Consider the following 13,785-nt stretch of genomic DNA (forward strand, 5'->3'; position numbering starts at 1 on the left):
TGTGAATAATACTGCTATGAATGCCAATATTTTTTTTCTTCTTGTGGACCAGTGCTTTTACTTATCTTGAACAAATATCTCTAAATCTTCTGCTTGTATAATAAAAAGCTTGTTTATCTTAAGAGGCTGTGTCAATTTTTATCAGCAATGGATTTCCCCTGGAGTAAGCATTCTGAGAGGCTCAGATGGGATGTTTCTATAATTTAGCCTTGGAATACCCAGCATATCACTTGTTCCATAATGTATTACTTAAGCAAGTTATTCGGGTGGGATTAATCAAACTAGAATTCTAAAATAAAAAAAGAAAAAAGGTCAAGCAACACACAGGAAAGGCTAGAAAAAGAAAACATAAATTAACCCCGTCTCTACTAAAAATACAAAAATTAGCTGGATGTGGTTTTGTGTGCCTGTAATCCCAGCTACTCAGGAGGCTGAGGTAGGAGAATCACTTGAACCCGGGAGGTGGATGTTGCACTGAGCTGAGATCACATCACTGCACTCCAGCCTGGGCGACAGAGCAAGACTTCATCTCAGAAAAACAAAACAAATAAAAAAAAACTGTAGATAACAAAGAGAAAAAATAAAATAAAATGAATGACTGAAACCCTAACATATCAGTAACTATATTAAATGTGGATGGTCCAAATGCATCAATTAAAAGACAGATGTTGGCAGAGCAGATAAGAGCCTAACTCAAGTACATATTGTCATTAAGACATTCATCTTTAATACAATGATATAGGGAGAATAAAAATAAAAAAATAGAAAAAACATATTACATGAAAACAATCAAAAGAATGAAGGAATGGTTATAACATGTCAAATAAAGTAGACTTCTCAGCAGTTTAGTATATTGTCTATAATGGTGGTCTCACATGTTATAAATTGTAGAGAACTAAATAAACAAACACATAAATGAGTGTATGTAAAAATTAGTGAAATCTGAATAGACTTCATGGATTGCAGCAGTGTCATTTTCCCATTTGGAATATTATTATACTTGCATGTGCAAAATGGTAATATTTTAATAAACAGAGTAAAGATTCTTTGAGGTCTCTCAGTTTTATTCTCTGCAACTGCATGTGATTCTACAGTAATCTTAAAATAATAAGTAAAAGAATGAGTAATAAATCTGGCCCTTAAATAAAAGAATGAGAGTGTTTTCAATACACAGATATAGAAAGACCTCCAAGTTATAGTGTAATGTGGAAAAAGTCAAATTTCAGAAAAATGTGTATAGTTTCTATCATTTGTGTAAAAGGGAGGTAAGAGAATACATATCATTACTGATAGTATAAAATAATAAAGACAAACTTTGAAAGAATACGCAAGAAATGCGAGACTGTGGTACATGTTGAGTAGGTTAAGTAAAAGTGCACCATTTTATGACATAAATTATGTGAACATTTTGCCTATTTTGAAGTTAAGTATATTAAACAAAAATATAACAAATCACATTAACACTTGGGGAACTCAGTCTGTTTTCTCACCCCAAATGCAGAAAAATTTAGTAAATTTACAAAAATCAAAGACAGATATATAAAATACTAACACATTAAGACCAATAAAATTTGGTTGAGAATAGGAAAATATCTCACACCAAATGATAAAAAAATTTATATCAAAAAAGAAAGAAAAAACATTATATATAATTTAATATTCATTTATTATGAAATAATTTCAAAGCTATAAATTGAAATATATGTCTCAACCTTATAGAATAGCTATCAAACATTTATATAATTAATGCTAAATATGTAGATATAGGCCCACTAAAATGGGACACAAGGCAAACATGCAAAATTTCATTCCCAGTAAATATTTTAATTGATATCTTAAAACTTGTCTTACATCCAAAATTATAAAAACTAGCCAAAAAGGTGGAAAATCTAAGCAAAACTTATTAGCAAATTATTAGTTTCTTTTAAGCAAATCCAAAGGAATCTACAGAAAACCTAAATTTACTGAGAGAGAGTGTCAGTAATATCAAGATAAAAGATTAATGTTAAAAAAGTGTTTCTGTGGTAATTAAATACAGTAAAAACAATAATTGATTAATATAGTAACAAACTATATTGTACACAGAGTTACAGATTTGTTAAGGTAAAATCTTAGAGATTCCTAACTGCTGCCAAAGTAGCTTATACTTTAAGTAACAAAGAGTGGTACAAATTTACTTGTCAGGGAAGCAGCATATTTAGAACATCATTATAAAAAGATTAATCCAGGACCTATTAAAAAAAAAGATTGCAAATAGGAGAGAGGGTAGGTTATAACCTTGCTTGTTATTCTACTTTTATACTCTAGATCATTAGTATTAAGGGCCTTCAGGGAAATAATGAAAATTGGAAATGAAGACTAGAATATAAATAAATTTGTGTAAATATAAATAACATGGTAGTAGAATTTCTACAACTTAACGACTTATTAGTTATGAGATGCAGAATTCAAATGCTCTCCCTGGGTGATTCAGAATGCAATTAATGAAATTAAAAAATGATAGAGATATAAAATTTAATGAAGGCCAAGAGAATATAAGACCCTTAGAGAAGAAGAAAAAGGGGCTGAGAAGGTGTCATGGTGGATCAGAAGCAATTAAATAAGATTTGCTTGTGTTTACTTTTATGTAAATCAGTGTATATAATCTGTAAATAAAAAGAACATAAAAAATCATTTGAAGAGTTTTAATCTGTATCTCATTTACATTTTCTAAACATTTGACAATTTAATCATTGAAATGGCTAATTTTATGTATTAACTTGACTGGGCCATCATATTCAGATCTGCGGCCATACATTATTCTGGATGTTTCTTTGATGGTGTTTTTTGATGAGATTAAGATTTAAATTGGTGAATTTTTGAGTAAAGTGGATTACTCTCCATAATGTGAGTGGGCCACATCCAAACAGTTGAAGGTCTGAATATAACAAGAGACTGACCTTCCTCTAGCAAGATAAAATCCCTCAGCAGAGGGAATTCTCCAGCAGATGGCCATGAGACTTCAGCTGCAGATTTTAGACTTGCCAATGTCCATAATTCTATTAGTCAATTTTTAAAATAAATCTTTCTATATACATTGTGTCACTTTATGACCGAGATATATTCTGAGAAATGTGTGATTAGCTGATTTCATTGTTGTGTAGACATCATAGAGTGTATATATACAAACCAGATGGTATAGGCTACTACATATCTAGGCCATATGATTTTGCCTGTTTCTCCTAGGCTACAAGCAACTGTAACATGATAGTAAGTATTTATATATATTTAAATGTATCTAAACACAAAAAGATACAGGAAGAATACAATATTATTATTATTTTTTTTTAAACATGCCTTGCTCTGTCATCAAGAGCTAGGGGGCAGTGGCATGACAATAGCTCACTGTAGTCTCAAACGGAAGCTCAAGAGATCCTCTGGCCTCTAACTCCCAAGTAGCTGGAACTACAGACATGCACCACCACACCGTGCTAATTACAACTATTTTTTTTATGGGTGGGATGTAGCTGTGTTGTGTTGTCCAAGTTGTTCTCACACTTCTGGCCTCAAGCAATCCTCCCACCTCAGCCTTTTGAGTAGCTGAAATTAATGGCCTAAGCCACTGACACTGCAAAAATACAGAATTATACTTTTATGGAACCACGGTTATATCTACTGTACATCCTTGACTGAGATGGCTTATGTTGTCTATGACATGGTACACAAACACACCACACACACAGGCACACAGACATTCTACACACACAACACACACACACACACATCCTATTAGTTCTGTTTTTCTGAATAATTCTGATTAACGCAACCATTTTGTCTCATTTTTTTTCTAATTTTTTAACATAATCAGATCCATGGACTCACTGTTAAAATTAAAATTCGTCTTCTCTAATTTCTCCTTCTCAACTCCCTTAATAGAAATGCAGGCTCACGAGGGCCCCACTCTAAACTATCTTTGATTTTTAATTTCTTATAATCTGAACATTCTTATTTTATTGCCTTTATTTATTATTGCATGTTAGATACGAAAAGGATCTATTTCTAGCACTCACATATATTGAGCTCTTGTCATTTGGTCTGTTTAGTGAAATACTTCATTCCCAGAATCTCTTTTCCACTGCTGTAAAAGCTTTAAAGAAATAAAAAGTAAAAGTGAATCTTATTCTGTGCCCCCTCCAACTGTTTTTAAAGCTTGATTTTCAAAACACATTTGCCTCTAATAATTTCATTTAATAGATTTTGAATCTGTACTTGTGTGTATTATAGGCACCTCAGATTAGACCTCATTTTTTGCCGATTCTGTGAATTGCTAGCCCTTGCCCTACATTTTCAATTAGGATTAATGATACCACCTATTTATGTGATAGCAGCCTTAAAAGTTTCTATGACTTGCCATTCTCTCTCTCTTTTTTCATCTCCATCCTCTTATTGCTAAATAAAAATGAAAAAGGGCAGACTACTGCTAAATGCAACAACCAGAACTAATGTCACCAATATTGTCTAAGCAAAAGGACCTACATAAAAAGTACTGCATAATATGCACACCTGTTTATATACATTGCATAAAATATATCTGTGGTGAGATGTCAGCAACGGTGAACGTTGAAAGGATATTGACTATAACGATTCTTGAGAAAGGTTTACAAGATGCTGGTAACATTTGACATCTTGATTTGGACAATGAATACATAGGTCTATTAACATTACATAATTGTCAAATTTTGACTAGAGAGTCTAACATATTAATCACAATTATTTTAAACTCCGTGTATGAAACTTCTCACTTCTGGGGCTTTTTAGTTATGATTCTGTAGACAATTTATATTTTTGTCTCCTTGATTTCTTGGATTGTTTCAGAATTTTTGACCGAATGTTGGATATTTTGTACAGAAGAGTCAAGACTAAGATAAATATTACTTTAATAGGTACTCTTTTTCTCTAATATACATTAACATGAAATGTTGAGTCTATTTAGTCAATAGTTAAGTTGAGTTTGAGTTTTCTTACTGGCCCAGTTAACTTCCGAGTAGCCCAAGGTGGCTCATAGATCAATCAGGTAGCTAGCTGTTTTTGGAAAGAAGAATCGGAATACTTAATAGAAAAGGCTACAAGCTGGGTACCAATTTGTGTGACCACACACCAGGCAGAGGAGGACACTTGTTGTTCCATGTTGCTATATTAATATTTTCTTGGTGTGAATGGGTACATGGGTTGTGGGAATGAGAAGTGGTCTGAAGTTAATTGGGGAAGACTGTGCATTGGGCATTTGTCTCACTGTTGCTCCTCTCTACCCCTTTTTAAAGAAAATGTATAAATACTAAATCTCCTAAGAACCTCTTTGGAAAAAAAAGCCACAGATGCTTCTGTGATCCACAATTTTCTGGGTGTGGCCTCAAATTGGGTCAATAAACCTCAATGATTTGAGACCCATGCCTCAATTACTCAATTTGGTTGTCAACACTTTCCAAGACTAAATATGATCGTTTAATTTCACATTTTTGGTTTCCATAATTTTTGAATAATTTGGGACACTTGTATTTCTTTTGTTAGCTGTCTCATATATGTATTTCCTATATATGGGAGAATTAGATGTATATAAATTTTCTACCGATTTTATTACCATATTCTTAAGCTTTTTATAACAATTTAATATATCAAAGATATTAAAAGTTAAACTATAATATGTGTCTATCATTTACAATTTGTAATTTTCTTTTCAAATTTAGTGTTTGATGTTTTTGAAACATAGACATTTCAAAATATAATAATTTAATATATTGTAAGTTTAGAATTTGTCAGAAATTGTCTACCATTTACATATGAATTATGTTATATTAATTGTATGTAATTTTTAAATTTAATGTTTTATCTCATAAGATCTTTTTATCTATTTTTATAGTATTGTTCAAAATAATTTATATATATATTTAAATATATATTAATTTAAATATATATATTATATATAAATATATATACTCTATGGAATCTTTCTAGCCACATCAGAGCTATTGAGAGCTTAAATTAAACCTTTGAGTATTATTTGGTTTTACAATAAACATTTAGTCTTTTGTTGAACATCTGTAATCATTTTTGATAAATGCCAAGGAGTACAAATGCTCGGTCACAGGATATGTCTATGTGGTGTTTTAGTAGGTTTTAGCAAATTTGTTTTTGAAGGGATTATATAAATTTATACTCCCACTACCTGTATATTTCCAGTTTCTTTTCAAATTTTAAATACTTATTTAATTACATATTTTAAATGCAATGATACATTAGTTATTTTAATAAGTGCATAATATTTTAATTGAATTTATGACTTTACCCGGCAGTATTCCAAATACTTGAAGTTACACTCAAAGATTATTATTATACCTTATCTTGAGTAGTCAATAAATAAACTAATCTTTTCCATTAAAATGGTAAGAGGAAAATTCAACAAGCTGATCTCTTCAGGATTGCATGAGCTTCTGTCATTTTTTTGGAGGTTGAGTCTATCCATATTTGTGTGTGTGTGCCATCCTCTGCTACTTTTGTACATTCAAATCCATCTTATCTCCAATACTTTTGTTTGCTACAATTTTTAAATTGTTAACTCTTTCTTCCCCCACCCCTACTTCTGTACTTGCTCTGTTACCTTCTGTATTAGTCTGTTTTCATGCTTCTAATAAAAACATACCTGAGACTGGGCAATTTACAAAAGAAAAAGGATTAATTGGACTCACAGTTCCACATGGCTGGGGAGGCCTCCCAATCATGGTGGAAGGCAAGGAGGAGCAAGTCATGTCTTACATGAATGGCAGCAGGCAAAAATGCAGCTTGTGCAGGGAAGCTCCCCTTTTTAAAACCATTAAATCTCATGAGATTTATTTGCCACCACAAGAACAGCAAGGGAAAATACTGCCCCCATGATTCAATTACCTCCTACCAGGTCCCTCCAATAACACATGGGAATTCAAGATGAGATTTCAGTGGGATCACAGACAAACCATATATTTCCACTCCTGGCCCCTCCCAAATCTCATGTCCTCACATTTAAAAACCAATCATGCCTTCCCTAAAGTCCCCCAGTGTCTTAACTCATTTCAGCATTAACTCAAAAGACCACAGTCTAAAGTCTCATCAAGACAAGGCAAGTCCTTTCTGCATATGAGCCTGTAAAATCAAAAGTAAGTTAGTTACTTCCCAGACCTAGTAGGGGTACAGGCATTGGGTAAATACCACAATTCCAAATGGGAGAAATTGGCCAAGACAAAGAGGACTCAGGCCCCATGCAAGTCTGAAATCCAGCAGAGCAGTCAAATCTTAAAGATCCAAAATGATCTCCTCTGACTCCATGACTCACGTTCAGGTCATGCTGATGCAAGATGTGGGCTCCCACAGCCTTGGGCAGCTACACCTTTGTGGCTTTGCAGGGTATAGCCCCACTCCTGGCTGCTTTCACAGGCTGACGTTGAGTGTCTATGGCTTTTCCAGGCACATGGTGCAAACTGTAAGTGGATCTACTGTTCTGGGGTCTGGAGGAAGGTGACTGTCTTTCCACAGCTCAGAAGTGCTCCAGTAGGGACATTGTGTGGGGGCTCTGACAACACTTCCCTTTCACACTGCACTAGCAGAGATTCTCCATGAGGGCCCTTCCCCTGCAGCAAACCTCTGCCTGAGTATCCAGGTGTTTCCATACATCCTCTGAAATCTAGGTGGAGGTTCTCAAACCCCAATTCTTGGCTTCTGTACACTTGCAGGCTCAACACCACATGGAAAATGCCAAGGCTTGGGGCTTGTACCCTTTGTAGCTCTATGTTGGCCCCTTTCAGCCCTGGCTAGAGTGACTGGGATGCAGGCACCAAGTCCCTAGGCTGCACACAGCACAGGGACCCTGGGCCCAGCTCATGAAACCATATTTTTTTTCTCCTAAACCTCCTCCAGACCTGTGATGGGAAGGGTTGCTGTAAAGATCTCTGACATGCCCTGGAGACATTTTCCCCATTGTCTTGGTGATTAACATTTAGCTTTGTTACTCCTGCAAATGTTTACAGGCTGCTTGAATTTCTTCTTAGCAAATGGGATTTTCTTTTATATCACAATGTCATCCTGCAAATTTTCTGAACTTTTATGCTGTTTCTCTTTTAAAACTGAATGCCTTTAACAGCACCCAAGTCACCTGTGGAATGCTTTGCTGCTTAGAAATTTCTTTTGCCAGATACCTTAAGTTCAAAGTTTTACACATTTCTAGGATAGGAACAACATGCCACCAGTCTCTTTGCTAAAACATAACAAGAGTCACCATTGCTCTAGTTCCCAACAAGTTCCTCATCTCCATCCAAGACGACCTCAGCCTGGATTTTATTGTTCATATTATTATCAGCATTTTGGCTAATGCCATTCAACAAGTCTCTAAAAAGATCCAAAATTTCCCACATTCTCCTGTCTTCTTCTGAGTTCTCCAAATTGTTCCAACATCTTCCTGTTACCCAGTTCCAAAGTCACTTTCACATTTTTGGGTATCTTTTCAGTAATACCCCACTTTACTGGTACCAATTTACTGTATTAGTCTGTTTTCATGCTGCTTATGAAGACATACCCGAGAATGGGAAATTTACAGAAGAAAGATGCTTAATTGGACTGATGGTTCCATGTGGCTGGGGAGACCTTGCAATCATGGCAGAAAGCAAGGAGTGGCAAGTCATGTCTTACATGGATGGCAGCTGGCAACAAAAGAGAGCTTGTTCAGGCAAACTTCCCTTCTTAAAACCATCAGATCTCATGAGACTTATTCATTCACTATCACAAGAACAGCATGGGAAAGACCCACCTCCATGATTCAATTACTTCCTAATGGATCCCTTCCAAAACACATGGGAATTTATGATGGTATTTGGCTAGGGACACAGCCAAACTATATTACCCTCTGAAATCCTTCATCATAAACACTCCTACATAAGCATTCCTTTGATCAAGTATTCTGCTGCACCATGTCCTGATGTTTCCTATGTTAAACCTGGTGCTTCTTATATAAACTCTCCTTGTGAATACTTTCTCCCTTGTGAAATATTCAGCTGAATACTGCTTATTTTTATAAGTATGGTGAGTCTAGAGTCTGCATCAACATTATTTCCTTTTCCATTCACTCATTCAAATAACTAGGGTTCTATTGTTATCCAGAATTCTATTTTGAAAGTTATACTATCTTATTCTTCCTCTTTTTGAACCCACAATTACTGGCATCTAGGAACTCCACACTGTCCTTTGGTCTTCTTTATTTCACATTATTTTTTATTCAACCAGAGAAGAACATATATCTCTATCTTATCATCACCTTTTCCATTACAAGTATTTTTCCTTCTGATACATGCATATAATTATTCTTAATTTTGAATTAACACTTTTTTTTACTGTTACACATAACTTCTGAGAAGCTCTATGTAAAATTACATAGCCCAAAAGATTGTGACCATTGTAAATTTATGGCTTGTAAACTCAGTATGGAAGGAAGTCTCTTTAAGTGTGGGCAAACTTGCTTCCTGACACCATACAGCATCTATTAAAAACTTATATCTTGGCCAGGAGCAGTGGCTCATGCCTGTAATACCAGAATTTCGGAGGCCAAGGCAGGTGGATCACGAAGTCAGGAGATCAAGACCATCCTGGCTAACACAGAGAAACCAGCTACTCGGGAGGCTGAGGCAGGAGAATGGCATGAACCCAGGAGGTGGAGCTTGCAGTGAGCTGAGATTGCACTACTGCACTCCAGCCTGGGCAACAGAGTGAGACTCTGTCTCAAAAAAAAAAAAAAAAAAAAAAAAAAAAACTTATATCTTGTCTTCCCCAATTCCTTGGTGTCATTTCATTTTTTTTTTTAAGCCAACAAATGCCCTTTGCAAACAATACATAGAGAAAATTGAGGCTGGATTAGGGAGCAAGATAATGTCTTAATCAGTACTATCTTGGAATGTTTCCCTGTATAATGTTTCCCTGTACAATCACTCTTCATTATAATTGCCTTTGCTCAGAGGATCTGGACTATGGCAGAATTTGAGATACACATTGAAAATGATCCCATAACAACAGACATACTTTATCATCCTTGAGCAAGTATTTTCAATTGCCACTTTTCTTCATGCTTTTCTACATGAATTATTTAAAATGTATTGAGACACTTCAATTAAAATTTTCCTTAGGGCTTCATCCTTTTGCATTTATTTAGACAGCCTTACCCCATGCTATGTATTAAGCTTTCTCTTTTTTCCGTTTTCGGTATGGTCTTTTTTATTTATTCACATATCATTTATATATTTTGTTGTTTGCCATTTTCTTTTTTTTTCAACTTTTATTTTAAGTTTAGGTGTACATGTGCAGGCTGTGCAGGCTGTCACATAGGTAAATGTGTGCCATGGTTTGCTGCACAGACTATCCCATCACCTAGGTATCAAGCCCAGCATTTATTAGCTACTCTTCCTGATGCTCCTTCCCTGATCTGATAGGCCCCAGTGTGTGTTGTTCTCCTCTATGTGTCAATGTATTCTCATTCCTCAGCTCCCACTTATATGTGAGAACATGCAGTGTTTAGTTTTCTGTTCCTATATTAGTTTGTTGAGGATAATGGCTTCCAGCTCCAACCATCTCCCTGCAAAGGACATAACCTGGTTCCATTTTATGGCTGCATATTATTTCATGGTTTAGATTTCTTTATCAAGTCTATCATTAATAGGCATTTAAGTTGATTCCACATCTTTGCTCCCATAAACAGTGCTACAATGAACATATGCATGCATGTATCTTTGTAATAGAATGATTTATATTCCTTTGAGTATATACCTAGTAATGGGATTGCTGAGTCAAATGGTATTTCTGCCTCCAGGTCTTTGAGAAATTACTACATTGTCTTCCAAAATGGTTGAACAAATTTAGACTTCCACCAACAGTATAAAAGTATTCCTTTTTCTCTGCAACCGTGCCAGCATCTGTTGTTTCCAGACTTTTTAAGTAATCATGATTCTGACTGGTGTGAGATGATATCTCATATTGATTTTTTGTTTTTTGATTTCTCTAATTAGCAGTAATGTTGAGACTTTTTCTACATGTGTGTTTGCAGTATGTATGTTTTCTTTTAGAATTGCCTGTTCATGTCCTTTGCCTACCTTTTAATGTTATTTTTTACTGTAAATTTGTTTAAGCTCTTTGTAGGTTTTTCCCATTCTGTAGGTTGTCTGTTCACTCTGATGATAGTTTATTTTGCTGTTCAGAAGCTCTTTAGTTTAATTACATTCCAACTGTCAATTTTTGCTTTTGTTGTAATTGCTTTTGGCATTATCATCATGAAAGCTTTGCCTGTGCCTACGTTCTGAAAGGTATTGCTTAGATTTTCTTCTAGGGATTTTATAGCATTGGATTTTATATTTACTTATTGTATATGGTGTAAGGAAAGAGTTCAGTTTCAATTTTCTGCATATGGCTAGCCAGATCTCCCAGCAGCCTTTATTATGGAATTCTTTCTTAATTGTTTGTTTTTGTCAGGGTTGTCATTTATTTCTGAGTTATTTATTCTGTTTCATTGGTCTACACATATGTTTTTATACCAGTAGCATGCTATTTTGGTTACTGTAACCTTCAGTATAATTTGAAGTCAGATTGTGCTGATACGGGAAGGGGGCAGGGAAGTGCTGGGTAGAGAAGTGTGGGGTCTGTGGCTAGGGTTCCACCCTTGGGCCTGTGCCCATGGACCTAGGTAAGGACAGGCATTTCTGTTTTTGTGTCCAAATGTTGTATTTTCTAAGCAACCATGGCCCGCCATATGGCCCATCCTGTGCCTATAAAAACCCCAAGACCCAAGTAAGCACACACACAATTCACTGGAGGTTGAGAGGAATACACTGACAGAAGAACACACTGACTCTGGCATCAATGGCATAATGATGCAGATGATATGGAATTCAGCCAGAAGTGGTCAGAGGACAGCCAGGCCACTGAGCAGCTCGATTCCAGGGGAAGACCACCTTTCCACTCCATCTCCCTTCTGGCTCTCATCTACCTGCTGAAAATGACTTCCACCACTCAATAAAACCTTGCACTCCTTCTCCAATCCCACATGTGATCCAATTTTCCCAGTAGACTAAGGCAAAAACCCTGGAATACAGAAAGCCGTCTGCCCTTGCAATAAGGCAGAGGGTCTAACTGAGCTGATTTACACAAGCTGCCTGCAGACAGCCAAACTGAAAGAGCATACTGTTTCACATGCCACTGGGGCTTCAGGAGCTGTGAAGACTCAACTCTACATGCTGCGATGTGGTCAAAGCCCACAGTTCCCACGACCTGACCTTCTGTATGCTCCCCCTAGGGGTTTGAGCTGTGGGGTACCAAAGAAGTGAGCCACACCCCCATCACACATTCTGCAATGGGGATAAAGGAACTTTTCCCATTTCAAATGGGGGCTCGCCCAAGATCCTGGAAGGTGAGTGCAAATCAAAATTGTCAGATCATCTTCTTTTCCAAAACCCTGCAACCTCTCTGTTTTTCCTGCAGGTTAAAGGCGCTGTTTCTCTTCAGAGTTTAAACCACCCTAACCGAGGCAGATAAAAACCCCAGACTTATTTAGTTAACCTTTTCTTTCTCTCTCATGTTTTGAAATGGCTCTCATCTTTTCCTTTATATTGTTAAGAGTTTTTCTACTGGCTGTGGCAATGTTACTAAGTAAAACGAGCATTTGGTTCAGCCCCAAAGGTGGAAATCAGACCAACTGTTTTAGACGCACCATCTCAGCCTCCACCCTCTGCCAATCACAGGCACACAAGGCTCAGGGCACCTCCCCTTACCATTTCTACTCCCAGCTGGGGTGCCTAGGAATGTCCACAGCAAGCAAAGGCTGAGCCCAACAACTACGAGTTGGAGTGGGAGAAAACCAGGACCCCAACAGGCCTACGGGTGGGCACTTCTCACCTGCTGTGCTATTGGAATGTTTTCCCCCTGGCCAAGGAATTCAACCTGGTTTGAACCAGGGAAAAGATACAGGATTAAAGGGACCCACTTACAATGAGCAAGAAGTTCTTCCCCCAGGATCTCCCTCGCCTTTAGCACCTTAAACATTTTTTCTCTTTTTTCCTTTTCCAAGGGAGAGGGCTCCCCCTCCCCAGTACTCCATTTCCTTTTCTTTTTTTTTTTTTTAAATTATACTTTAAATTCTGGGATACATGTGCAGGAAGTGCAGGTTTGTTACATAGGTATACACGTGCCATGGTGGTTTGCTGCACCCATCAACCCATCAGCTACATTAAATATTTATCCTAATGCTATCACTTCCCTAGCCCCTCACCCCCTGACAGGCCCCAACGTATGATGTTTCCCTCCCTATGTCCATGTGTTCTTATTGTTCAACTCCCACTTATGAGTGAGAACATGCAGTGTTTGGTTTTCTGTTCTTGTGTTAGTTTGCTGAGAATGATGGTTTCCAGCTTCATCCATGTCCCTGCAAAGACATGAACTCATTCTTTTTTTATGACTGCATATTATCCCATGGTGTATATGTGCCACATTCTCTTTATCCAGTCTATCACTGAACATCTGGGTTGGTTCTAAGTCTTTGTTATTGTGTATAGTGGTGCAATAAACATGCGTGTGCATGTGTCTTTAGAGTAGAATGATTTATAATTCTTTGGGTACATACCCAGTAATGGGATTGCTGGGTCAAATGATATTTCTGGTTCTAGATCCTTGAGGAATCGCCACACTGTCTTCCACAATGGTTGAGCTAATAAAATAAAACATGAATACAAGTTTAGATCACTCTGTGATCTA

The 13,785-nt window shown here is 36.4% G+C and overlaps 1 long non-coding RNA gene across 1 annotated transcript in view; it reads right to left on the reverse strand.

The window, feature by feature from the left end:
- LOC134735808 (uncharacterized) overlaps positions 1-13,785 on the reverse strand; it is an 88,513-nt gene that overhangs the window by 68,028 nt on the left and 6,700 nt on the right. The window contains exon 2 of the long non-coding RNA XR_010119314.1: positions 13,655-13,738. This is a non-coding gene — a long non-coding RNA (uncharacterized lncRNA). The remainder of the gene's footprint in view (positions 1-13,654; positions 13,739-13,785) is intronic.

Source organism: Symphalangus syndactylus, chromosome 2 (assembly GCF_028878055.3).
Source record: "Symphalangus syndactylus isolate Jambi chromosome 2, NHGRI_mSymSyn1-v2.1_pri, whole genome shotgun sequence".
NCBI lineage: Eukaryota > Metazoa > Chordata > Mammalia > Primates > Hylobatidae > Symphalangus > Symphalangus syndactylus.